The sequence below is a fragment of the Olea europaea genome, chromosome 1 (assembly GCF_002742605.1).
Source record: "Olea europaea var. sylvestris chromosome 1, O_europaea_v1, whole genome shotgun sequence".
Lineage (NCBI taxonomy): Eukaryota > Viridiplantae > Streptophyta > Magnoliopsida > Lamiales > Oleaceae > Olea > Olea europaea.
Window position 1 is genome coordinate 13,890,923 of NC_036237.1, and position 26,608 is coordinate 13,917,530.

The 26,608-nt window shown below is 32.2% G+C and overlaps 1 long non-coding RNA gene across 1 annotated transcript; it reads left to right on the forward strand.

Moving 5' to 3' along the window:
- Window positions 1-6,176: 6,176 nt before the first annotated feature.
- Window positions 6,177-7,432, forward strand: LOC111395078. Its single transcript, XR_002702776.1, has 2 exons — window positions 6,177-6,475; window positions 7,102-7,432. It is a non-coding gene; the product is annotated as an uncharacterized LOC111395078 (long non-coding RNA).
- Window positions 7,433-26,608: the final 19,176 nt, after the last annotated feature.

Here is a 26,608-nt window from a genome sequence, read left to right on the forward strand (position 1 = left end):
TGGAATATAAAGTCAATCAAACACTCCTTCATTTTGTCATTGAGCATCTTGCTAAATTCTTCAATACAGCTCTGTTGGGGCTAGGGCCAACCAAATTTGAGCTAGAAATTGATACAAAAAGCACTAATTGGAGATCGTAGAATTTCATATTTCGATCTGTAGCATGTTTTACATCACTCTTCTCTTATCCCTCGCTATCTTAAAAGAGAAAATATGAGATTAACTATTCATTTTTGTTACATTGGTTTTCACATTGAACTAGTTGCAAATTGGTTTGGTCCTTTCTTTTATATAAAGTAATCTACATCACTTATCCCTACTATATAAAAAGAGGAATGGAAAGAAAAGTTACTGTAGTTAGGAACAGTGAATTCCTTCATCTTATCACACTGCAGCAATTTCTGTAATCGTGGGAGCAAAACAACATTGTGTTGTTTTCAATCATTTCTCTATTTTCATACGCCACTTCACTGCAACCATCACCTTCATTGCAAAATTTCTCCATTTTCACACACTACTTCACATCACCCAATCCAATACTAATAAATAAAGAAAAGAAACTAAATGATTTAACAAATTATTAAAGAAGAAAATTACAGGCAAAAAAAATGTTTTATAATTTTTTTAATTTAAGTTGAAATAATTAAAATTTAAACTAAATTTTATTTAATTAAAATTTAAAAAATCGAACAAAAATTTATTTATAATATGAAGAAAAAATAAAAAAAATATAATAAAAACAAAACAAATTAAATAAAAAAAGTTACAAAAATTAAATAAAGAATATATAATTATTATTTAATTAAAATTAAAAAAATTAAATTTATCCTAACAAAAAAAAAATTAAACAGAACTTTAAATCGAAGAGAAATATGGAAAAAGTTCTCCCATGAATGGAGTATTTCCTCCTTTCAAAGGAGAGAGATTCTCCATTCATGGTCCCACGGAGATGATTTTAATTTTTTTCATTTTTCATTTTTCATTTTTTTCTTTTTTATAATTTGTTTTGTTCATATTATAAATAAATTTTTTTCGATTCAAAAATCTTTTTAATTCTTTTTTCTTTATGATAAAACTTAATTTTTTCAATTTTAATTAAATAATATTTATACATTATTTATTTAATTTTCGTAACTTTCTTTTGTTTAATTTGCTTTGTTTTTATTATTATTTTTTTGAAAATTGTTTTAAAATTTCTTTTTTCTTAATATTATAAATATTTTTGTTCGATTTAAAATTTTAATTAAATAATATTTAATTTTAATTATTTCAATTAAACTAAAAAACTTTATAATAACTTTTTTTTCCTGTAATTTTTTTCTTTAATAATTTTTTAAATCATTTAGTTCCTTTTCTTTATTTATTAGTATTAGATTGGATGAGGTGAAGTAATGTGTGAAAATGAAGAAATATTGCAGTGAAAGTTATTGTAGTAATGAAGTGACGTGTTAAAATAGAGACACAATTGAAGATAGCACAACGTCGTTTTTCCTTCCCATGATTATAAAAAAAATTAAAAAAAAATTGCTACAGTGTAATAAGATGAAAGAATTCACTTTTCCCTTTTAATTTTTTTCTCTTTTGATAAAACTTAATTTTTTAATTTTAGTTAAATAATATTTATATATTCTTTATTTAATTATCATAACTTTCTTTTGTTTGATTTGTTTTGTTTTTATTTTTTTTCATTCTTTTTGAATTTCTTTTTTTTCATATTATAAATAATTTTTTATTCGATTTAAAATTCTTTTTTATTCTTTTCGTTTTATTATAAATCGTATTTTTTAAAATTTTGATTAAATCATATTAATTTTTATTTTTTTATTTCAATTTAATTAAAAAACTTTTTAATAACTTTTTCTTTTGCCTATAAATATTTTTGTTCTTTAATTTATTAAATCATTTAGTTTTTTATTCGTATTGGTGTAAAATGACAGTTACAATTTGATTAGCTTAATTTTTTTAGATTATGCTTTGTTACATTATTTTTCGTTCGATATTCTAACGTTTGAATTTTTTGAGGATGGAATATCATCTAGATTTGGAGTTGATGAAAATAATTAAAAGGAATTTTAAATCAAAAAATTTATTTATAATATGAAGATAAAATAAATTTTAAAACAATTTTCAAAAAAAATATAATAAAAACAAAATTAATTAAACAAAAGAAAGTTACAAAAATTGAATAAAGATTATATAAATATTATTTAATTGAAATTGAAAAAAAATAATTTTTATCATAAAAAAATTAAAAATAATTTTAAATTGAAAAAAAATTATTTATAATATAAACAAAACAAATTAAGAAAAGAAAAAATGAAAAATAAAATGCCACAGAGAGAATCTCTTCGTGGGACCATGAAAAAGGAGAGTTTTAAAGGAGAGATTCCTCTCCGTGAAAGGAAAGGGGCTCTCCATTCGTGGAGTGAAATTTCTCCATATTTTTCTTTGATTTAAAATTTTATTAAATTTTTTTTGTTATGATAAAATTTAAATTTATTAATTTTAATTAAATAATAATTATATACTCTTTATCTAATTTTTGTAACTTTTTTTTTGTAATTTATTTTGTTTTTATTATTTTTTTAAAATTTTTTAAAGTTTTTTCTTCATATTATAAATAAATTTCTTTCTATTTAAAATTATTTTCGTTTCATGATAAAACGTAATTTTTTTATTTTAATTAAATAAAATTTATTTTATATTTTAATTATTTCAATTTAATTAAAAAACTTCTAATAACTTTTTTTTTAAATATTTTTATTTTTGCCTACAATTCTTTTTTTCGTTATTTATTTTGTTAAATCATTTATTTTTTTTATTAATATTGGTATAAAATGATAGTTACAATTTTATTTATTTTTTTAAAATTATGCTTTATTTCGTTATCTCTTGTTCAATATTCTAACATTTGAATTTTTGCAAGATGGAATACCATCTAGATGCGGAGTTGAGAATGATAATCTTTAATATTAGGATTCTCGATTTTAGTCATTGTCTTTTTTTTTTCTATTTTTGAAAAAAATAATTTCAACTCAAACATTAAGATAATGAGTGAATGTAACATACATTGATCAAGATTTAATTACTATTAATTAAATAATTAATATTTTTGTATAATTATATATAAAATATATTCAATCATTTATCATATTAATGGAATAAAATTATGTCGTTTTTGCCATTTAATGTAGGAAAATGATATCATTTTATATTGTAAATGCAGGTAAAAAAGGATTTAAAAAAAAAGGAAATGAAAAAAAAAGTTATTATAAATTTTTTTAGTTAAATCGAAATAATTAAAATTTAAAATAAACATTATTTAATTAAAATTGAAAAGATTACGTTTTATGACTTTAAAAAATTAAATTAAACAAAAACTTATTGAAGGAATAGTGAATGCAACAAATTGCTGATAAGCATGCAGAGTATTTATATTATTTGCCTGTCAAATATTTATAAATCTCTCATTCTTTTTAGACTCATTTGCTACTTTGGTTAATTATCAAATTATAAAGGTTAGTACCCTTAGTGTTTATAACATTTTATAACTTCTTTATAGCAAAGAAAGGAGAAAAGAAGTGGAAAGATGAGTATTGTTTTATATGTTGATGCACATTGTTAAGTAAGTTTAGTTATTCTCGTTGACATTTTTTCGATCTCTTAAATTTAGATTGCATTTGTTGGCGGCCCTTCAAATTCGAATACTGGCTGATCTCAACCTCAAAAAGACACTCCGGCTTGTACAATCTGTAGAAAACAACAACGTAATTAACAAGATATCTCTTCAAATCTTGATAAATTTATAGTATCACTTTTTATCCTTACCAGAGGTGCAAGTTCGAATTCAGCCCAATTGGTACAACTCAGTGAAGTGATTGTATTATTTCTTGATATTGAAGAGCTTATGGGACTAGCTCCAGAGAACGTCTTGCTTAAATGGATGAATTTCCATCTCAAGAAAGCTGGCTACGAGAAAATTGTAACAATTTTTTCTTCGAATGTGAAGGTACGTGTTTATTTGGAACTTCGTATTTTGCTTTGGTGGGAAACAATTTTAGTTCTTTGTTTAGGAATATTTTATTGCAAAAAGATAAATAAACAATTAGAGGGTAATTGGTGAATTAGTTTTAGTTGGTAAATGATTTGTTTCTATATCCTATTTTGCATCAATTTGGGGAGGCAGAAATACGTTATATGCATCTCTTATTCTGTTTGTGATTTTTTGTTATTTAAATGGATTAGCAGATTCTTGAGACATGGCAACGGATGCTTAGAGTATCTGCAGTGCCAGTCATTTTTTAGTTTTTCTCTATGGTATGTTTGCTCGAATCTCCTTGTTGGCTTTACCTGAAGGTGCAAAAGCAATTTGCTGGCCTTGAATAATTGTTTTCTGAAACATGTCATCAGATATTTGATCTGCCTTCTTATTTATTCGAAAATAATTCTTGCAGAAGGATAAATATAAAGCCATTGTTGTGTTATCAAAGACTTATGATTCTTATCACTAGAAGAGGAGATCAATCAACTTGCTACAGCATTTGAAAAAGAGCACCAGAGAAAGAGTGCAATCCACTAGTCTGATTTATTTTAAGTAAAAGAAATAAGACTTGCATTTTTAACTAAAGCTCAACTTCAGGTAATTTATGAGTCATTTATAATTTCATATAGTGCAGTTTTATCTTTGTACAGGAAGATACAATAGAACTTTTTGATTTCTATTGGATGTGCTACTACCAAGTGCCAATACCACATGTCATGTTTATCTTAGGGTTCAAGTTCTATTGCATGGGGCATTGTAGGATTGTACTATCAAACCTCCTAGATTTGGGGATAGCAGGAGAACAAATTTAGAGGATCTTGCAATTCTTATTGGTGAAGTGGTTAGATGAGCTCCTATAATTTAAGTTGCTAATGTTACTTTCTTTTACTAGCAACTCATCATGATTTATGAATGTTATAAGTGAAGATTATGGATTCAGTCTTGATGAAGTTCAATTTAATATGCTTTGTTCGGCTAAAGAAGTCTATATTATTACTACAGTTGACTGCTTGTGTGTTATTTTTGCTCAAAACATTTTGAAGATATTTTAAAAATGCTAATATTATTATTGTTTTGATTTGAATTTCATATTTTATTATTTTCCAAATGTACAAGTATGTGAATGAGTGCGAAGCTATGAAGATGCCAATACTAGACATCATATGTCGCTCAGTTTTTAGTTCGAGGCAGATTCATGTGACTGCTTATCCGGTTCATAGGAAATGCTTCAGAAAAATGCTGCTGAAGATAATCAAATCAGTGAAATTATGATGGACATGAGGTAATGATATTGTCTTATTATGTTCGAAGTTCCATTACAAATGTTTTCTTTAATTTTCTTTTAAAGTTGATTCTACTATAATTATGCTAATACAATTAATTGTTTTATTAAGGACAGCATGAAGTAGGATTCTTGTATTTGTGAATCCCATTTTGTTTCATAATCTCTTACGTATTTGAGGTTCCTACAATTTTCAATTGCATGGCCAAAAATGATCTCCTCCTGCCATGCCACTTGGAAGATGCAAGCATAGTTCTACAACTTGGATTCCTGGGAACCATGTTACTCCATTTCATAAGAAATAGTATGATATCGCTTTATAGAGGGCAAAACAATTGGAAGAATGTAGACAAATATCTCCACAGATCAGAGATCTGACCTCTTACAAACTCAGCATAATTCATTACATTTTGATGTTGTATACTCGTTTTCTTCTATTGTCTAAAATACAACACCCTAACATGTACATTTACCCATTAGCCTTTATCCAATCAGTACACATATCTTTCATTAATCTTTAACAATTAACATGCTTACGTTGCCTTTAAAATAACGTAACGCGTGCATTGCACGAGCAAAGGCTAGTCTTAAAATAAAAGAGGCACTCTAGGTTCACTATTCATTTATGTCATTGTCGTTTTGACGCACGGTCCTAAACTAGTTTTCAGGTTTCGTACTATTCACCTCAAAATATTTCCTTCGTATATCTTCTTTGCCATTTCTTCAACGATTTCGCTATAGGTCCAGAAGCATTTGACAGAAAACATACAGGAATTTAAAATGGCTGACTTGGCATTAAAATTACAATAAAATTAAAAGGAAATTGGATAAAAAACAAACGGGCAACCCACCCCCGGGAAACCCAAAATAGTTTACCCATTTATCCCAAATTGACATTGGTACAGACGCAATTTCTCCCAAAGCCAAGTCGGCCGCCACACTTACCGTCACCGCCAGCCGACGTCGACGAAGAGCGTACATCGCATCCTTCACATTTACACCATTGGCAGCCACGATTTGATGTCAGTTTGCCCTAAGCTCCTACCCCAAGCAGAATCACAGCCGCACTCACCTCATCGCCTGGCGCCGCATTCTCCTTCTTCCCCGGTGCCCCACTCCCCTTAGCCATACCTCCATCACCTAGCGATAATGTAAGAATTTGTTAAATTGTTTTTTGACATGGATTTTGAGATTGGATAAAATGTTTTTTATAACTACCATGTTTGAATTTTGAAAGTTTTCCCACTATACAAGTTAGGATTTTGGATGTTGATTTATCTTTGTCTATGTAAGTTACATTTATTATGAGAATTCTTGTTGTTTTATCAAGATGGATGTACATTTTAGCTTTGTCGTTCACGATACTTTGCATAAGTTTCTACGCTGAGATTGAATAATGGGAAAATCAAGATGGAATTTCCTGCATCGGTTGTTAAGATTGAATACAAGGTTGTATAATGGGAAAATCAAAATTCAAACATGGTTTTGACAAGGCTATTGTTTAGAAGATTGAAGCCATTTCAGCTTAACATGTTAAAAGGAGGGGTAGACCAAAGTTAGCACGGCCTTTTTGTGGTTGCAAATGATCTAGTTTCTCAGATCTCCCAATAGCTATTGTAATGAATTAACAGAATGCTGGAAAAGGATTTAGTAGAATAGTTACTCTTGCATGCACAGTAAGCTAGTAAATTAATATATGCATTGTTTATGTATGTATAATCAATCATTTAACTACATCTTCGAGTCCATCTTTTTGACGAGTTTGTTTCATTTGCAGTAATCGGCAAGAATGAGAGGAAGAAATTTTGGACAATCAGGCACTCGACAAGGAATATGAAGAATTGCCAAGACTCTTTGATGGGCTAGCTTGAATTAGCAAGTAACGAGGCGTTGACATATCATTACACATGATTTTTAGCAAGGGAAAAGGAATTGCCAACTGTGACGGAAAAGGAAAGAGATTAGATTGAGGGGGTGATTTGAGTCATGTCTTCGGTTGAAGCACTGGTATAATGTGAATTTCAATTTGTATAACTATATATTGGTTTTATGTATGTCTAATCTGCATTTCAATGTGGTTTCTGAGACAAAAATGAACTTGTGATCCATTCACTGGTAGAAGTAATCTTTGGTCACATTTGTTTCACATTTAAATCCTAGCATAAAGCCCTTATGTTTATTAAGCAACTAGCTCTTGTACTGTATTCAATTGCTTTATTTATGACTATGCAAAGATGAATAACATATTGTAGCACAGAAATTCTCTGGTGTTGAATCACGTTATTTTGGGAAAATGGAGTTCCCGACTACTGTGCTTTACATATTTCATTCAGAAAGCAGTGATTTTCAAGAACTCCAATAGGCATATTGCAAACAGTGGCCGCAATAGCCTCATATATCTAAACAAAAAATTACAAACTACTTAACAACAAAGGAAAATGAAATCCGGAAACAAAAGTTGTTGGATTTTTCTAACTGAGAATTCAACACAACTCCCAAACAAGCCCTTAAGTATATAAGTTAAATTACATCTTTTCCAACTTACACATGTCCAATACTTAACAACAACGGAAAATTAAACTAACTGAGAATTGAAAACTTGCACATGAAAATTACTTATAGCCTGACTTCTTGATAAAATAGCAATCAGTGGCAAGCTTCCTTTTCTTCGAACTGTAGCCCAACTGCCTACCATAAAAAAAAGAAATGGACCTTCCATAGCTATGCTACTTTCTGGGTAAAACAAGAAGCTGTTGTAAAATGTTGTTCTTGCATTTAATCTTCTTGTGCATTCCATCAACCTAAAATTCTAGTTCACTCCATCAACTAAAAATACTTAATTTCCTCTAATTTGGACTGCAAGCATGGTTAAATGAATGTTGATAAGAGTTCATTTTCACCACTAAAAATATTATTAAATAGGATCACCTAGTTGATCTTACTCTATTATTTGCTTGTCTTGCACATAATATGAAGAATCTATACATAGGGAAGAACGAAGAGATGAAGAATAATTAGTTGAGCCTCCAAGCTAGAGTAAATAATGGAGCAAATAAGTTTATGAGAGTGACTTTCCTCCTAACATTCAGGTGAAACAGTGTGTTATATCAAGATGGGCCTTTTGTTTGAGTTTCTTATGTAATAATATTAAAATTACTTAACGGCTTTCACCACTTCATTAAGAAAGCCTCACCAAATATTGTTTATGATTCCCATCTTCCATAATTTCCTCTCCTTCCAAAAAATTATGAAATATTTAGGATGAAGTTTTCTTTGCATAAATGAGAAATAAGACATCGTCTAACTTTGTTTTTGTGAATTCTCACTGTAAATTTTTCCACTTAATTACAACCTTTTCCTTTACTGTCTCTTCTACATCCAATCAACAGGGCTAACACAAAACTGTAATCATAAAAGAAAACACTAGATGGCTGGGTGGTTCTACAGGCTATACGGAAACCATAAACAACCCCAACAAAAACTGAAGACTAGTTCCAATTCTGGAAAATATAAAAAGCAATCAATGCACTAAATAAACAACCGCATCAAAAATTGAAGACCAAACGCAATTCTGGAAAATATAAGAAGCCATCAATGCACAAAATACTTACTTTAGGTCTATAGTGGTCAAAAGATATTGACAAATCTTCAGTGGTGACTTCGCGCCGACTTGACGAGAGGAAGAATGTCATTGTGGTTTCGCGGTGGTTGGAAATGACAAGCAAGGCGAATGCGTTAAGGTATAATCTTCATTTGTTGTGCTCATGGCATTTGATTCCATTTTTTCATTGGGTGGTACAAGTAGGAAAATTGAAATGGGTATGAATCGCTCCAAACAAGCGCTTGTACCGTAACTTCTTAGCCGGAGATGGTGCAATGCGCCGATGAATCTTGGTCAGGTGGCGGGCGGTGGCTGGGTTCTATTTTGGGGGGAAATGAATGTGTCTTCCCGATTTCCCCCGTTTCCCTTCTTGTTTGGGAGTGATTTTGAGAATTGATTTTTAGACCGTTAAGAGAAAAGTGAGGTCCACCTGTACGAGAAGAAGTCAAATATGACGGTTGGAATAATGAAATAACAGTAAAAAAAATTAATTTTTTGGGGGAAAAAATCACTCCCAAACAGGCTGCTAATTTTTTATTTTTTTTAATAAGCATTTTTCGCTGTCGCGTCACATAATTCAAAATTCTGTAGCTTTTCTGTCAAGTAAATTTAACCAATGCTCACTGAACTTTAAACTTGGTTACTACTTGCTCACTTATCTTTCACGGGTTACTGAATACTTACTTATCTTTTCATATAGTTACTCATTCGTCACTCGTCTTTTCAAATAATTGAGCGACTTTTGCGATAACTTTTCGACAATTTTCGACCACCAAGAATGTCAAACTTTGATACCGTTGGAAAGCCATGATATCCTCTTCAATTACCACCCAAAATCTCCCTATAACTCCAAGGTATTCGATCGGAAAATTGTTCTAAAAAGTCGCCCAAAAATTCTAAAAAAGATTTTCAGAATTTTTGGGCGACTTTTAAGGCAATTTTTTGGCAACTTCCAACCATTAAAACTTTTGAATTTTGATACCGTTGGAAAGTCCACAACGTTCTCTTCAATTATCGCCTAAAATTTCTCCATAGCTCCAAAGGATTCGATCGAAATAAACCCACAAGTTAGCATCTCGAAAAGGCAAAAATCTTAACAAAGTTTGAGATGCTGAGTTTGTGGATTTATTCCGACCAAATCCTTTGGAGTTATGGGGAAATTTTGGGTGATTTCCTTAAAAGTCGCCCAAAAAATCTAAAAATTTGGATAGATTTTTAGATTTTTTAGACGACTTTTAAGGCAATTTTTCTATCGAATCCCTTGAAGTTATAGGGAGATTTTGGTTGGTAATTGAAGAGGACATCGTTAACTTTTCGACGATATCAAAATTCGACATTCTTAGTGGTCGAAAGTTGTCGAAAAGTTGCCTCAAAAGTCACCCAATTATTTTAAGAGACGAGTGATAGATGAGTAACTATATGAAAAGATGAGTGAGCAAGTAGTAACCAAATTTAAAGTCCAATGAACATCGGTTAAATTTACTCCTTTTCGTCAAAAGCCTTTTGTACCTGGAGCATTTTTCTTTCTTCAAATCTTTACTTTATCTATCTATAGAGAAATAATGAAGTCGGCGATTCTCGTCCCACTGGCAATGATCTCACTGAAGATGACGAAGACGACCAAGAGGTGCATTGGATGAGGAGCGGAAACATGACTATTCACCAAAGGGTTTTGACATATACTCACACAATCGAAGAAACCCATTATAGAAAACTCATATCTTATTTTTCTTGCATTTTCTTGAGCTATGCTTCAGCTAACAGAAGAGGGTTAACTCTAGCTTGTTGTCACTTGGTTATGGTTGGGGCAGACACTTTGGTCAGGCATCCTAGCTTTCTTAACTGAAATCTCGGAAGAAATGTACCGATTTTCACTGAAATAGGTAAGTTAATGCTTATCCGAAGACCCACTTCGTTTTTCCTCAAGCTTGAAAATCTTTGCTTTACTTAATTTAAAACAGTATAAATCAAGAATTGTGTTCGACAAAATCACGCAAGCGTACGAGTTCGTTGTACAAGTAATAATCGTGATGAGAGAGTTATCGTCTCATAAGGAATAAGGATCAATTTTAATATATTTGATATATTTAAATTCGTGTTTGTAACTAAAAGACGATCGAAGGAATAGCTAAATAATTTTTATAACTAAAACTTGTGAAAATAATTAAAATTGGTTTAAAAATTCAAATGTGTGAACGTATTGGATTTTCAACGCCACTGATCAATTCTTAGTTCTAATTCTCAACTAGTGATAATTATCTCAATTCATGCAATTGTGACGATCGATAATTCTACTATTCTTTATTATTTTTTCCCAAGATATAATAAATCTATGGTTACCATGAGACGAACCTATTCCTAGTTTGAATTAATATGACAAACATACATTGACATTTAGGATTATCACATAAGATCGCACACGCCACAAATATTATTCCTAATATTTATTGCTCGTATGTCCCAATAATAGTGTTATACCTAGCATGAGTTTTCCAACACTACGAATAAGCAACTTATTGTCTTAATGGTGCACAAACATTAAAACAATCTAATTATGCATATTAAAGGAATGACAATGCAATAATTAATATAAAAACATAGGTCTCGAATTAAAACTAAGAATTAAATAATTTCGTCATCGATCCAATACATGAGAAAAATTAGCCTAGCATACTGTTGAACTTTAGAAAAAAAAAGTTGGAAGGAAATCACCAAAAATCGACGGGAAGTGATTAAATTATAAAGGCCGAGCGTGTATTTATTTTGTCCCAATTTCGGTGCCTTTTGTCGTGTGTAATTTCACCCATGCAATCACCAACTTTTTATCTAGATTAACTAATTAAGCCACCCAATGTGTATATCCATTCGATTCCAGCAACTCTAAATTTTTTTTTTTTCTATCTTCTCCAATAAATAATAGGCAGCCGCAATTCCTTTTCAATTTCTCCACTTTCTTTTCCACTCAAGCTGCCCAATTATATGTGTGAATCCCTCAACAATTTCCCAAGCAGTTGCCTTTTACACTCCAACCGTAGCCGACGTCTTCCACTCCAATTTTCTCCCTAGTTGGCGTGTCGAATCTATAATGGCAGCTGCAATTTCTTCTTAATTTCTCCAACAGCAGCCCCTTTTTTTGTCTTCTCCCCGGTTCCCTCTTTTTTCTTGCATATATATATATATATATATATATATACACACACACATTCTAGCCGGCAGCCCTATTTTTCTCCAAAGGCCCAATTTATTTAATTCCAAATTGAGGTCCAATTAATAACTTATTTTCTCTAAGTGATCGAACTTTTAAATTAATGCAATGTAGTCCTTGAGTTCCTCAATTGTGCAATCAACATCCTCTTCAATTTTCATAGTGTTGAATTTGATCTTCAATATTGCATCCAATAGCCAATTTGTTCTTCATCCTTTCCAATTACTTCAAACGGGTCATTCACTAAAAAAAAAAAAAAAATTCACCTAAGTTAAGTAGAAATTAGCAATTTGACGACTTAAAAGTTTAATAATGTGGTATAAATGAATACACAAATTGCGCTTATCAAATTGAACTGGGTTTACTTCTTTTATGCATTCCTTTTTGCCAAGGGTTTGATTCTTTGTATTAACTAATTATTGTAAATAACATTTTTTATTATTAATTGTTCTTATTTATTAATTATTCAATCGTGCTATACGTACCAAGTTCCTTGACAAAAGTTTTCGACAAAGTGACGTGGCATTACTCTTATAAATAAAATAAAAACCTTAAAAATTTAAAATCCAACATCTCTCTCTCTCTCTCTCTCTCTCTATCCCTCCCGTTTTCCCCCAAATCAAATTGAAACCGACCCTTCCCTTCCAACCCATTTTCTTTCTCTTCCAACCCATTTCCTCCCAAAGCACTAAACTTCGACAGTCTCCGCACCTCCGGTGTCATCCCCATCTTCGGCAGCCACTCGATTCCAGCAGTGCGGTTTCGCCCGGCTCTTCAGTCTGAGTTTTATTTATTTATTTATTTTTAGATTTTCAAAAAAAAAAAAATGATTTTGGTTGATTAAATCTAACTGTAGCATATTTAATATGTATTTAGCTCCATTTCGAACAAATTAGTCACTACCGACAGTACTTGTATCTTCTAAAAAGTTCATCAAAAGATCAAGAAGAATGGAGGAAGAGAACAGAAAAAATAGCAGCAAGAATAAAAAAAATAAAATAAAATTCCGTAGATGAATATGATTGGAGTGGAGAAGATGGAAGAAACGCGCAACTTCGTCGGAAATTTCTGCCTCAGTGTATGTGGAGAATATGAAGAATATGGCAGTGGCGAAAAGGCTCTCTCTTTTGCCGCCTAATTTCTGCTTCTTTATTGTTTCATTTTACAAGCAATGGATTATGCATACATTGTTAAAATTTCTGTTTTGTGTATTTCCATCTTTTGGAGGAAATGGGTTGGAAGAGAGTTGACTTAGGAAAAATGGGGAGAGAGGAAACGTTTTTCGAATTTAGCAATTTTTGGCGCCCTCATTTTTTACTGACATGTTAAAATCCAACTGTCCATTGCATATCATCACAACCGTACACGTCATTTTGTTACCTAATATTGTAACCCATCTTTGTACAAACAGCATTATTGAAAAACAGCCCCCAGGGCATATTTTCCAGTGGCAAAAGGGAGGGCGGATAGGGCTCAGCGCGACAGTGTGCAGAGTTCGATTTCCCGCAAGGTGGAATTGACTTTGTTGCAAGCGGGAGTTACCATATGGGTTAACAGCCTTGGCCTATCCATGTGCTCTCCACCCTGACTCTTGGGAGGCACATCCTGTGATTTACCTCCTCCACGATGGCTCAGGGCGGGGTCGGTGGGGGGTCCTTAAGGTTGAGGTTCAACCTTTTTTTTTTTTAGCATTATTGAAAAACAAAACTTCTGATTATTGTCCAGAAACATTGCAGGCTTTTCAAGTGGCTTTCAGATTCAGTCTTTCATTCAAAACTATCAAAATATCAAGTAATCTAAACATCTGAACCTATCTAATTATTACTTTGATCTAGATTTTGGTACCTAATATCACCATTTCATGAGCTAAAGAGGGACATATTTCTGCCTACTACATATAAACGGAAGGTTGCTAGAAGCGTAGCACTTCAACATTAACTACATTAGAGAGAAAAAAAAATCAAAGAATGGTTTTGCGAATTTGGAATGTATTATGCTAAGATTATGTGCTTAAGCAAAATCAGTTTCGGTTTGAGGAATTAGTATTTTAGGAATAAAGAAATTATTCTGGTAGATGGTTGCAAGTATTTGTTGCTACCTATAAGAAAGGCAAGAAAGAATAGAAAGAGAAGAAAGAAATTCAAGAAGCAATGAGAATTTTGTCTTCTCTGGAATAAATACTATCCTATATTTTCATTCATTTTTCTCGGATGCTATTCTAATAAGACTAACTTCACTGTTATTCTATCAGTAGAAAGCAGACTTCTATTAAATAGCTGAATGCTTTGTTTATTTTTAGCAGGCTCTTGTAAACATGATACTCTTACATGTGGTTTTCAGCTTTTCTTACGTTTTTACTAATACAGAGAAAGAATAGCGATTACCATTTCCTAACTGACTAATTTATCAGAAGGAAAAAAGCTGTATCTTACAATCATTTAGCCACAGACTTCAAGTATTCTTATATGCTCTTCTTCCATGTGCAACAAATGTAAATCATAATTGTGCAATGAATTTAAGTGTGCTAAATGATTCATTTTCTGCATCTTTCCTCAAAGTTCATCGCGTAATTCATGAGTTGGTACAAGAGATTGCTTGTAAAGAACAAGGAGCTTTGAACGGGGTGCACTCTCTAAGGATGATATTGGCATATTGATTTGCCTTTCTTTTATGTTATGAATATAATTATAGAAAATTTCTTTGCAATCACGTTTTATGCCATAACTTGATGAATGCATATAAAAAGTAAAATTAAAAATTTTAAGAAATGCCTTAAGTTTGGCATAAATTAATACAATTGTAAATTTTTATGTACCATTTGATTCTCGAAATTCTTAAATAACTGATTCTCTTTTGAATTTCCATGCTTGGATGATCTGCATGTGATTTCGGTAGGCACCTCCCGTCCTTTCTCCCACCCACAGAAATCCTCTCATTTTCCAAATGGAAATAGGGGCGAACTGCTGATCAATGTGAGGTCAGAAAGAGCCACCTTGAAGTTTAGGCTTAAAGGAAAGAGTTTATTCTTTCAACATTAATAACTAGCATGTAAATCATTGTCATTTAATTAGCCAATGAAGTAAAGGGCATTCGTTATTTACAACCAATAATCAAGCATTATGCTCAATATCAATCCCAAATAGATGTAATAGGCCAAACATACCCAATCAATGTACTCGCAAAATAGGAACATGTTGGGGGTATAGGTGGCTCTCGAGCCAATTTTCTCACCTTCGGTCATTCAAGCCTAAAGGAAAGCCGTGTGCTGCTACATTCAACCTTATTCCTGAAGTCTCTGATAGATATGTTACGTCTTGAGTGGAGCAGATAATGACAGTTTCAATTAGAGTTCTTTTGCTTCTTATTTTAATTAAGGGTAATTAGCACAAAACGTCCCTACCTTTCGATATTTTTGTGAAAAACGTTCTTACCTTTCGTTTTTTGGCAGATTACACCCTCACCTTTACCTTTTTTTGTGCAAAACGTCCTTCTGTCAACTCTTTGTTAAAATATTCCATTAAATCAAAAGGTAATTAGCACAAAGGGTCCCTATCTTTCAATATTATTGTGCAAAACGTCCCTACCTTTCATTTTTTGGCATAATTAACACAAAAGGTCCCTACCTTTCAATGTTATTGTGCAAAACGTCCCTACCTTTCTTTTTTTAGCATTTTCACCCCTACCTTTCACCTTTTATTGCAAAAAAGGTCCTTCTCATCCATTTTTTCAATAAAATGACGATTTTACTCTCCTATTCAAATAAAACAAAAAGAAAAGAAAAATAATTAATTAATTGTAATTATAGTCCTAAATTTTTCAAAACTTTACAGATAAATTCTAAACTTTCCACTACCGCTACTTTCATAACCCCACCAAGCCACCACTTATAGATCCATATAGCACTACCTTTCGGCCACAACACCTATCGGACTCCACCACCAGCAGCCTCACCTCACTCTTCCAAATATCCTCCTCCATAGTATTGATCACCAATCTGTCCAAAACAATCACATTTACGGTGGCAGAGTTTGGTGGGAATGATGGCAGAAAGGTGGTATTATATTGATTTATAGTTGGCAGCTTGATAGGTTGTGAAAGTGGTGGTGGTTGGGAATTTATAATTTCTTTGTAATTTTTTAAAAATTTAAGGACTATGGTTGCAGTTGGTTATTCATCTTTTCTTTTTATTTTACTTGAATAGGAGGATAAAATCGTCATTTTATTGAAAAAAATGGATGAGAAGGACTTTTTTTGCAATGAAAGTTGAAAAGTAGGGGTGAAAATGCAAAAAAATTAAAGGTATGGACCTTTTGCACAATAACATTGAAAGGTAGAGACCTTTTGTGCTAATTATGCCAAAAAATGAAAGGTAAGGACGTTTTGCACAATAATATTGAAAGGTAGGGACCTTTTGTGCTAATTACCTTTTGATTTAATGGAACATTTTAACGGGGAGTTGACAGAATGACGTTTTGCGCAAAAAAAGGTAAAGGTGAGGGTGTAATCCGCCAAAAAACTAAAGGTAGGGACGTTTTCCACAAAAATATCGATAGGTAGGGACGTTTTGTGCTAATTACCCTTTAATTAATATCTTATTCATTAAGTGCTTTCTAATTAGTTTACAGATTGATTGCAAAAGTATTGTCCATGTTTATTGAGTCCACCTTTCTAATTGCATCAGTTTGGTCTAGGTTGGCACTGGTACTGCCTCGCATGGATCATATTTGTCAAAGCAAATCAGAGGATCTAAAAAGGAAACTAACAGCAGAGAGGTTATCGCCTTTGTGCATCTGACATTGACTTGTGATTTTTGGTACATGTGTTTGTTTGACATTTTATGGTTATTCATCAATTTCTGGATTGCATGATCTCCACCTGTTACGAGGAAGCAAAGAATGCCAGAGATGCTACGTTGGGATCTGTTGCCAAGATTGATTTGACAGAGGAAGAGAGATAAAGTTTTAGCCACAAAACTTTTCTCTACCAATCTATACCATGTTTGTGTTCTCCCATGAACTTTATGTACTCAAACCTTAGTTGTTTATATTCTCATTGAACATGCTAAAACATTTGGTAATGGTGTGGTAGATCATTTTGTTGGACATGGCATTGGGACTGTATTTCATTCCCAACCTCTTATATTTCACCACTGTAAGTAACTTCTCTTTTAGAGACCATCAAAATTTTATCCATCTAAATTGTATGTCGAATTGTATGTGGTGGAAGGTGTTACTATTCAATGTAGGAATTATTGTAGCTACTGAAAAACATAGGGAACATGATTCTTTATTGCATGTTTATTTATTCACTTTTGCCTCAATATATTATCTTGACTTTTATAACAAAATCTTTTGTGAATAATTTAAAGTTGAGATAATGCAATAAACAATGTTTCTATTCCTTTTTATTTTCTTCTAGCTTTATTTATTATAAGTTTTTTTTGTAAAATTGGCATCATAATTAAGCATTTGGAATGATAATGCAGTTCATAAATTTAAATTAATATTCTTTTGTGCTTTGATGGTGTCCATATGAAATAGTAGATTTTTATATATTTTATTCTGTCATCACAAACATCTTCAACAATTTTTCTTAATTCGACTTCTTCACTCTTTAGTGGTAACACCAACAGTTCATTGCTAAGTTTTACATGGGCAAATTATCTAGGTTTATGTGCCTTGGTTCTTTTTATAACAATTGATATATCACTGCTATGAAATTGATTGTATGAAAATATTGATTTCATATTTTTTCTCTTTTAGTATACAAGAAGCACCACCCTCCATTTCTTTTTTAAGAACTTTGGCGGCTGGAAAAAAAATTGCCAATGATGGAGTTTTTCATAAAGGTCTGAGCATGGAACGAGTAAAATTGTGAAAAAATTCTTGATTTAACTCATTTTAGATCCCACAAAAGTTCGAAATGTCGTAACTGTTTTCTATAGATTCAAATTACTCCATTCTTCTTAGAGCACTGTGCAGTCAATATTCAATGCTACTATATTTTGCTTATGATAAAAATATGTTACAATAGCAGTCTCTTTGTAGTCTCATTGGCATCGCAAATAATAATTTGTTTAAATGCTTTTATATATTGTGGATAATACTACATCTTCATTTTGCATTTCCACACACAACTTCGTCCGCTTGACTAGAATTTTATGTTGTTGTGTTCATGCCACTTGTTAATACTTTACCAACATACACGTCCTTGTCCATATCTTTTTCTTAACGTTCTTAGTAATTTGTCATGGAATTGTAACAGCTTGTATGTTGAAATTCTTGTAGATCCTTGGGACTGGTATGTCCACTGAAATGTAGGAAAGAGTGGAGCATGCTAAGACATGCATGCTTCATAAGAAATTGCACTTATACAATCTTTGTGGATTTCAGCAATAGATTGGTGTTGTTTTTAGTGTTGTTGGATAAGTGAAGGCACTATTCTCGGATGGCCGATATATTCCTAGTGATAAGCTGTCCGACATAGAGAACACATGCTTCTTTTTTCTTATGGAAATCTTTCATTTATTGTTCAATAATATCTTTTCTTTCTTGGATTTAGTATTCTTTCTCAACAAAGTATTGCCATTTTTTTATCCAAGCTGATGCCATTTACTTGGTAATATCTGCCAATGTTATCAAAATCGGCCCGATCGGTTCAATCGGTAAAATCGGGAATCAGACTCAAATCGGGTCAATCATGCCCTAATATTAGGAATTGCTGTTAAAAGATATTCGATTTTCAAGATAGTTAGATGACCAAATTTGACTTTAAATGGTTGAAGGATGACATTGATGTTAAGATAGTTGTATGAAGAAACTTGACTTTCAAGAAAGCTGAAGGATTAAATTGCTGTAAAAAGATAGTTGGATGAACAAATTTGATTTTCAAGAAAGTTGAAGGATTAATTTTTTTGTTAAAAGATAGTTGGACGATGAAATTTGATTTTCAAGAAAGTTGAAGATGAAATTTTTGTAAAATGATAGTTCGATGATGAAATTTGACTTTCCAGAAACTCGAAGGGTGAAATTTTTGATAAAACATAGTTGGATGACAAAATTTGATTTTCCGGAAAGCTGGATGAGGAAATGATTGTTAAAAGATAGTTGGATGACCAAACTTTGACTTTCCAGAAAGTTGGAGGAGGAAATGATTGTTAAAAGATAGCTGGATGATCGAAATTAGCTTTTCTGAAAGATGAAATTGCCCTTCAAAGATAAAATGATGACAAAATTAGACTTTCGAGAAAGATAGAGGATGAACGTTTGTTAAAAGATTGTCGGATGACAAAATTTTACTTTCCAAAAAGTTGAAGGATGAAATTATTGTTAAAGTATAGTGGGATCACCAAAATTGACTTCTAGAAAGATGGAGGATGAATCGTTTCTTAAAGGATAGTTGGATGACCAGATACGAATTTCCACAAAGTTGAAGGATGAAATTATTGTTAAAGCATAGTTGGATGACACAAATTGACTTTTCAAAAGATTGAGGATGAAACCGTTCATAAAAGATAGATGGATGACCGAAATTGATGTTCCGAAAAGGTTGGGGACTAAATTGTGGTTACTAGATAGTAGGATGACAGAAATTGACTTTTCCAAAAGATGGAGGAAGAAATTGTCATTAATTGATAGATAGTTCACCAAATTTCACTTTGCATAAAACTTGAGGATGCAATCATTGTTAAACGATAGTTGGATGACTGAAATTGATTTTTCGGAAAGATTGAGGATGAAATTGTTGTTACTAGATAGTAGGATGATCAAAATTGACTTTCGCAAAAGATGGAGGATGAAATTGTCGTTAATTGATAGATGGGTGACCAAATTTAACTTTGCATAAACCTTGAGGATGTAATCATCGTTAAACAATAGTTGGATGACCGAAATTGATTTTCTGGAAAGATTGAGGATGAAATTGTGGTTACTACATAGTAGGATGACCATAATTGACTTTGCAAAAGATGGAGGATGAAATTGTCGTTAATTGACAGAATCTAACCAAATTTCACTTTGCAAAAAACTTGAGGATGTAATCATTGTTAAACGATAATTGGATGACCAAAATTGACTTTTACGAAAGATCGAGGACGAAATTCGTCTTTTATAGATAGACTGGTGACCAAATTTTAATTTTCAGAAAGCTTGAGGATGCAACTGTCGTTAAACGATAGTTGGATGACCATAATTGCCTTTCCAGAAAATCGAAGGATGAAATTAGCGTTAAAGTATAGTTGGATGACCATAATTGCCTTTCCATAAAATAGAAGGAAGAAATTATCGTTAAAGTATAGTGGATGGGCGAAATCGACTTTTCAGAAAGATGGAGGATGAAATTATCCATGAACAATAGTTAGATGACCAAAATTGACTTTCTAGAAAATTTGAGGATGAAATTGTCTTTACCAAATAAGACATTATCGAAAGATGGAACACCAAATTGGCATTAATAGATACTTTGGTGACCAAATTTGTCTTTACAAAAGTTTGACGACGTAATTTTTGTTAAACGATAGTTTAATAATCAAATTTGAATTCTGAATAAGTTGAAGGATGAAGTTGTGGTTAAAGCATAGTTGGTTGACAAAAATTGACTTTCTAGAAACTAAAGGATGAAATTGTCGTCAAAGTATAGTTGGACGACCGAAATTGACTTTCCAGAAAAATGAAGGATGAAATTGTCGTGAAAGTATAGTAGGACGACCGAAATTGACTTTACAGGAAGATGGAGGATTCAATTTTCATAAACAATTGTTGGATGACCCAAATTTACTTTTCAGATAGTTTGACCTGTCTCCAAAATAATTTACAGTCCAAATAAGCCCAAATTAAAACCCAATCCAGTCCAAGCCCATAATTAATTCTTAATCTAATTCTCCCAATCCTACACGATCGAACCAGAAAATCCCAACCGCCCTTCACCTTCAACCCGAATAGCTACGCAATTCCACAGCCAAATAATTGTCGCATTCAAAGTGCCGAGGTTCAAAATTTTCTCACCAAAACTGTTTCCAATTCCTCGCAAAATCCTTGTTTGGGCCGACAAGTTCCGTCTTATTCGAAGAAAACTACAGAAATTTGCATTTTCCAAGCTAAGAAATCTGAAAATTTTCAAAAATTTGCCATTCTTCTTAGCTTTTGTTTGAACTTCTTTCTCTAACGTCGTTGAGAATTGTTAGATTTTTCTAATTTTTCCACAAATTTTTGCCTTGGGTTAACTTTTCATATTATTGGCTAATAAATGTTTAAAACCTTTTGGAAAGCAGGTCAACGGGGTAAGGTTCATGTTGGATCAACCATACTCTGTAGATGGAATTGGTGTACGTATATATAGTTTTTGCCTTTGCTCAGAGAGAGAGAGTGCGAGATGAAAATAGTAAATAAGCTATTTACTTTTGTAGGGAATAAAATTTTATGTGAGAAACTTAAGACATACCTCCAGTCATGTTATTCAAGATCTGAATGAAAGTTTGCAGTAGAAACGGGTCTTTAAAGCACCAACAATCTTCTAGCCAAAACCCACTTGATAATTCCTTTTTAATTTGATGAAATAAAACACAGAACTTTCTTTAGGAGAGAAAATACTACAGGAAATTTGTACAGGTTTGGCTAGGGACCCTTTGGCATATATATATAGGCAACCACCAAACAACTTCCATCTATCATGGAAGTGTGTAGTTTTCTCCTGCAATAACTTCCCTTTAAGTTATCTTGGCAGTTAATTAACCCATAATTTAAAATTAAAATGTATTTAATTTTACATTGACCATGTGGGCCACAAACGGTTTACATTCTCCCACTTGGTCCACATGTTCAATGATTAATTTTAAAGTGGGTACTTAATATGGTCATATGCTGAAACTGCCAATAACCTACTCAAGTAGAAATTCACAATACTTGAATCATGGCGGTCTTGTTAATTGAACATTTCCTTTCATGTAGTACAAGTATGATCACTTCTAGAGAGTACTTTTCTTTATGAATGAACTTCCTATAAGTTATTCAGGTTCCAAAAATAACTACAATGAATAAACCAAATTACAAACTTTAAGTACACTAATAACATTGTTTCAAATACAAAACAACAATCTTAAAAATCGAACATCAGAGTATCGACTGAGCATGTAAGTCCCATATTCTCAACATGAGCTTTATAAACTTTAGCCGGCAAACCCTTAGTCATGGGATCTGCAATCATGAGATCTGTCTTGATGTGTTCAATGGCTACTTCATTTTTCTTTATATGATCTCTGACAACCAGATACTTTATGTTGATATGCTTGCTTCGACTTCCACTTTTATTATTTCTTGAAAAGAAAATTGCAGTCGAATTATCTCAATAAATCTTCAAAGGCTTCTCTATATTATCGACAACTCCTAAACCTTTGACAAAATTTCTCAACCATAATGCCTGTGTCGTAGCTTCATAGCAACCAATGAATTCTGCTTCCATGGTAGACGATGCAATTATAGTCTGCTTGCTGCTTCTCCAAGATACAGCTCTTCCAGCTAGAAGAAAGATGTATCCTGAAGTAGACTTTCTTGTGTCTACACATCCAGCAAAATCTGAATCCGTATATCCAAAAACTTCAAGATTGTCAGAATGTTAGTATGTGTGTCAGTAGTCTTTGGTTCCTTGTAGATACCTCATCACTTTCTTGGCAACTTTCTAATATTCTATACCCGGATTATTTTGATATCTGTCTAATACACCAACTACAAATGCAATGTCGAGTCTAGTACAAATTTGTGCATACATCAAACTGCCGATAGTGAAAGCATAGGGTATAGAAGCCATATGCTTTCTTTCCAATTCATTTAGTACACATTGATTCTAGCTGAATTTGTCACCTTTAACGATGGGTGCTACACTTGATGCACAATTTTTCATCTTGAATCTTTCCAAAATCTTTTCAATGTAGACCTTCTAAGATAATCCCAATGACCTTTTAGATCTGTCTTTGTGAATCTCTATGCCAATGACATAAGAGGCTTCACCCATATCCTTCATTTCAAAGTTTTGGCTAAGAAATTGTTTTGTGTCATGTAACATTCCCAAATCACTGCTTGCAAGTAACATATCATCTACATATCGGACTAAAAATTTGTATTTGCTCCCACTGATTTTAAGATATGTGCACTGGTCACTGATATTTTCTGTAAAATCATATGAAGTAACAACATTGTAAAACTTCAAATACCATTGACGAGAAGCCTCTTTTAGCCCATATATAGATTTCCTTAGTTTGCAAACCATGTGATTACCTTTATCACTGGCAAATCCTTCAAGTTGTTTCATGTATACTTCTTCTTCAAGATCCTCATTCAAAAATGTTGTTTTAAGATCCATCTTATGTAACTTTAAATCAAAATGAGCTACTAAAGCCATTATAATTCTAAATGAATCTTTCTTAGAAACTGGAGAAAATGTTTCATGGTAACCAATGCCTTCCTTTTAAGTGAAACCCTTAGCTACAAGGCTGACCTTATATCGTTCTATAGTCCCAAATGCATTCCTTTTGGTCTTGTAGACCCATTTACAACCAACAGTTGTAAGTCTATCTGGCAATTCAACGAGATCCCAAACTTGATTTTTAGCCATAGATTCCATCTCTTCTTTCATGGCATCATACCAAAAACTCAAATTTTTCCCTTCAATAGCTTGTGAAAATGAGCTAGGATCATTGTCAAGTTCAACACATGTATCGGACTCTTGAAGATATACAACATAATCACTAGAAGTTGCAGGTTTCCTTATTCTCGAGAATCTCCTTATACCTACTATCTCATCTTGATTTTGTATATTTTAAGTAGTAATAGGTTCAACATCAAGTGGGGATTCTCGTTCTGCGTTTTCCTCATGCAATAAGGGTTGTTCTTGAGTTGGTTCATTTCGAGTTGTACTTGAACTCTTTCTTTCAAAAGGAATCAATATACCCGAATTGGAAGATGACCCAACAGAATTGTTCATTTCTTGAAAACCAATATTTCTAGGAAACTCACTTCATGATCCTCTAGAAAAATTTCGCATTTCTAGCTTCAACAATCCTTGGAGTGTGCGTAGGATAATAGAATCTATAGCCTTGGAGTTCACTGGATAGCCTATAAAAAATCCACTAATTGTCCTCAGGTCCAATTTATTTATGTGAGGATTGTAAATCATCACTTCAACTGGACAACCCAGATATGTATATGTCTCAGACTAGGTTTCTATCCGTTCCAAATTTCAAATGGTGTTTTAGGAATTGCCTTAGATGGAACCCTATTCAGGATATACGAGGCAGTTTTTAAGGCTTCACTCCACATATTCAGAGATAGGCTTGAATTGCTCATCATGCTCCTAACCATGTCCATTAAGGTCCTATTTCTTCTTTCAACTACACTGTTTTGTTGTGGTGTGCCTGGCATCGTATATTATGCTACGATTCCTTGTTCTACTAAAAACTTAGCAAACGGACCTAGCATTTGTCCCCTTTCTATGTACCGTCCATAAAATTCTCTAACCCTATCTGACCTTATAATTTTGATTTTTCTTTTCTTTTGTTTCTCTACTTCAGCTTTATAAATCTTGAAAGTATCTAGTGTCTCATCCTTACGATTTAGAAGATAGAGATACATATATCTTGAATGGTCATATATAAATGAGATAAAATATCTCTGACCATTTAGACAATGAGTAGGAAAAAATCCACAAATATCTATTTGAATAATCTCAAGAATGTCTGAACTCCTTTTGGTCCATTTAGTAGTATGTTTGTCTACTTTCCCTTTATACGTCAATATAAGTCCCAAAATCAGTAAAGTCAAGAGTTAGTAAAACTCCATCATTCATTAATCTTTTAAGTCTCTCTATAGAGATATGTCCCAATCTTCTGTGTCATAACTTAGAGGAGTTTTCTTTAACAATACAACTCTTATTGCAAATATCATCACCATGTAGTTCGGATAAGTTCCACTCATAAGTAGGATCCAAAAAAAAATTTATAAAAATTATCAACCAAAATACCATGTCCAACAATAACTAAATCGTGAAATAAGCTAAAACTTCTATTTTTCAAATACAAACTTGAAATTCAAATGTGCTAATCTTGAAATAGAAACTAAATTACTAGAAAAGCGTGGAACATAAAAAGTGTCTTTAAGATCCAAATGAAAACCAGAAATTAAAACTAATCAAAAGGTTCCCACGCCTTCAACAGTTGAACTCAATTGGTTTCCAGAATAGACTCTTTGTTCACTTGGTTGCGGCTTCCTTAGGTCCAGAAAGCCCTGCATAGTATTGGCAATGTGAATTGTAATACCTGAATCAATCCACCATGTATTGTTTGGAACATTAACCAAAAGAGATTCATGACACACTAGAGAGATAAGAGTACCTTTATTTTCGAGCCATTTTTTATACTTGAAATAGTCCTTCTTCATATGCCTTTTTCTTCTTGCAAAAGAAACAGACATCCTTATTGCCATTTTGTTTCAACGGCATTTTGTTCTTCATTTTAGGATGACATTTACCCTTGTTCTCATTTCCCTTATCAGGAGTTGTCAAATGAGCAATTTCCAACTTTTCATGCTTTAGCCTCTCTTCCTTTTGAATAAACATTGTTAGGAGTTCATTCACAGTCCATTTTTCCTTATGTGTGTTATACGATATTTTAAATGGACCATACTTCAAAATGAGATGCACAAGGAATGACTCTGAAATCTCTATCTCCAGGGATTTAAGACGAGCAGCAATATCTCTCATTTCCATTATGTGCTCACGCACACCTTTAGAATTGTCAAACTTCATGCCTGAAAACCTTCCTGTGGGTAGAGGTTGCTATTACACATCGAATTTACAAAGACTTTAGTAATATCAAATACAAGTATTTCCCATACTTGTGGGCCTAAGAAATTTCTTGTTTCGATATTTAATAAGTACTTTATTGCAATCAAATCCTTAAGACAACTATTTCCCTGTGGGGCCAAATAATCATCATAATAATTAACTGCACTTTATAAGATATCAATTATATCACCAAATAATTCCTTATGTGATTTATTTTCACGACATAAAATTATAACTAAAGACGCTTTGGCTAATCTTAAGTTATAATAACATGTCAAAATCTCAAGTGACATCTCTAAACCAAGATTTTTTTTTTTTTTTAATGATGTGAAAAGGAATGAATAAATACTACACATAATCCATATGCATTTCAAGTACCCACTAATTTTACAAATCCATTAGAAAACTAATTATTTATCATCATGATTGCTAATTAAGAAATCAATTATTTCTAAAACAGGGCACCTTTGAACTTCAGATAATAGTTCAAATAATATATGGTAAAACACATACTAACTTGGTAAAATATTAATCTGCCTCCATAAATTATTAGTCCTACAGCAAGTAAATAGATTAGCGCTAGTTAAGAATACGAAACTGCACATCTACTACATATTTATAGCAACGGATTCTTTATGCATGTCACTG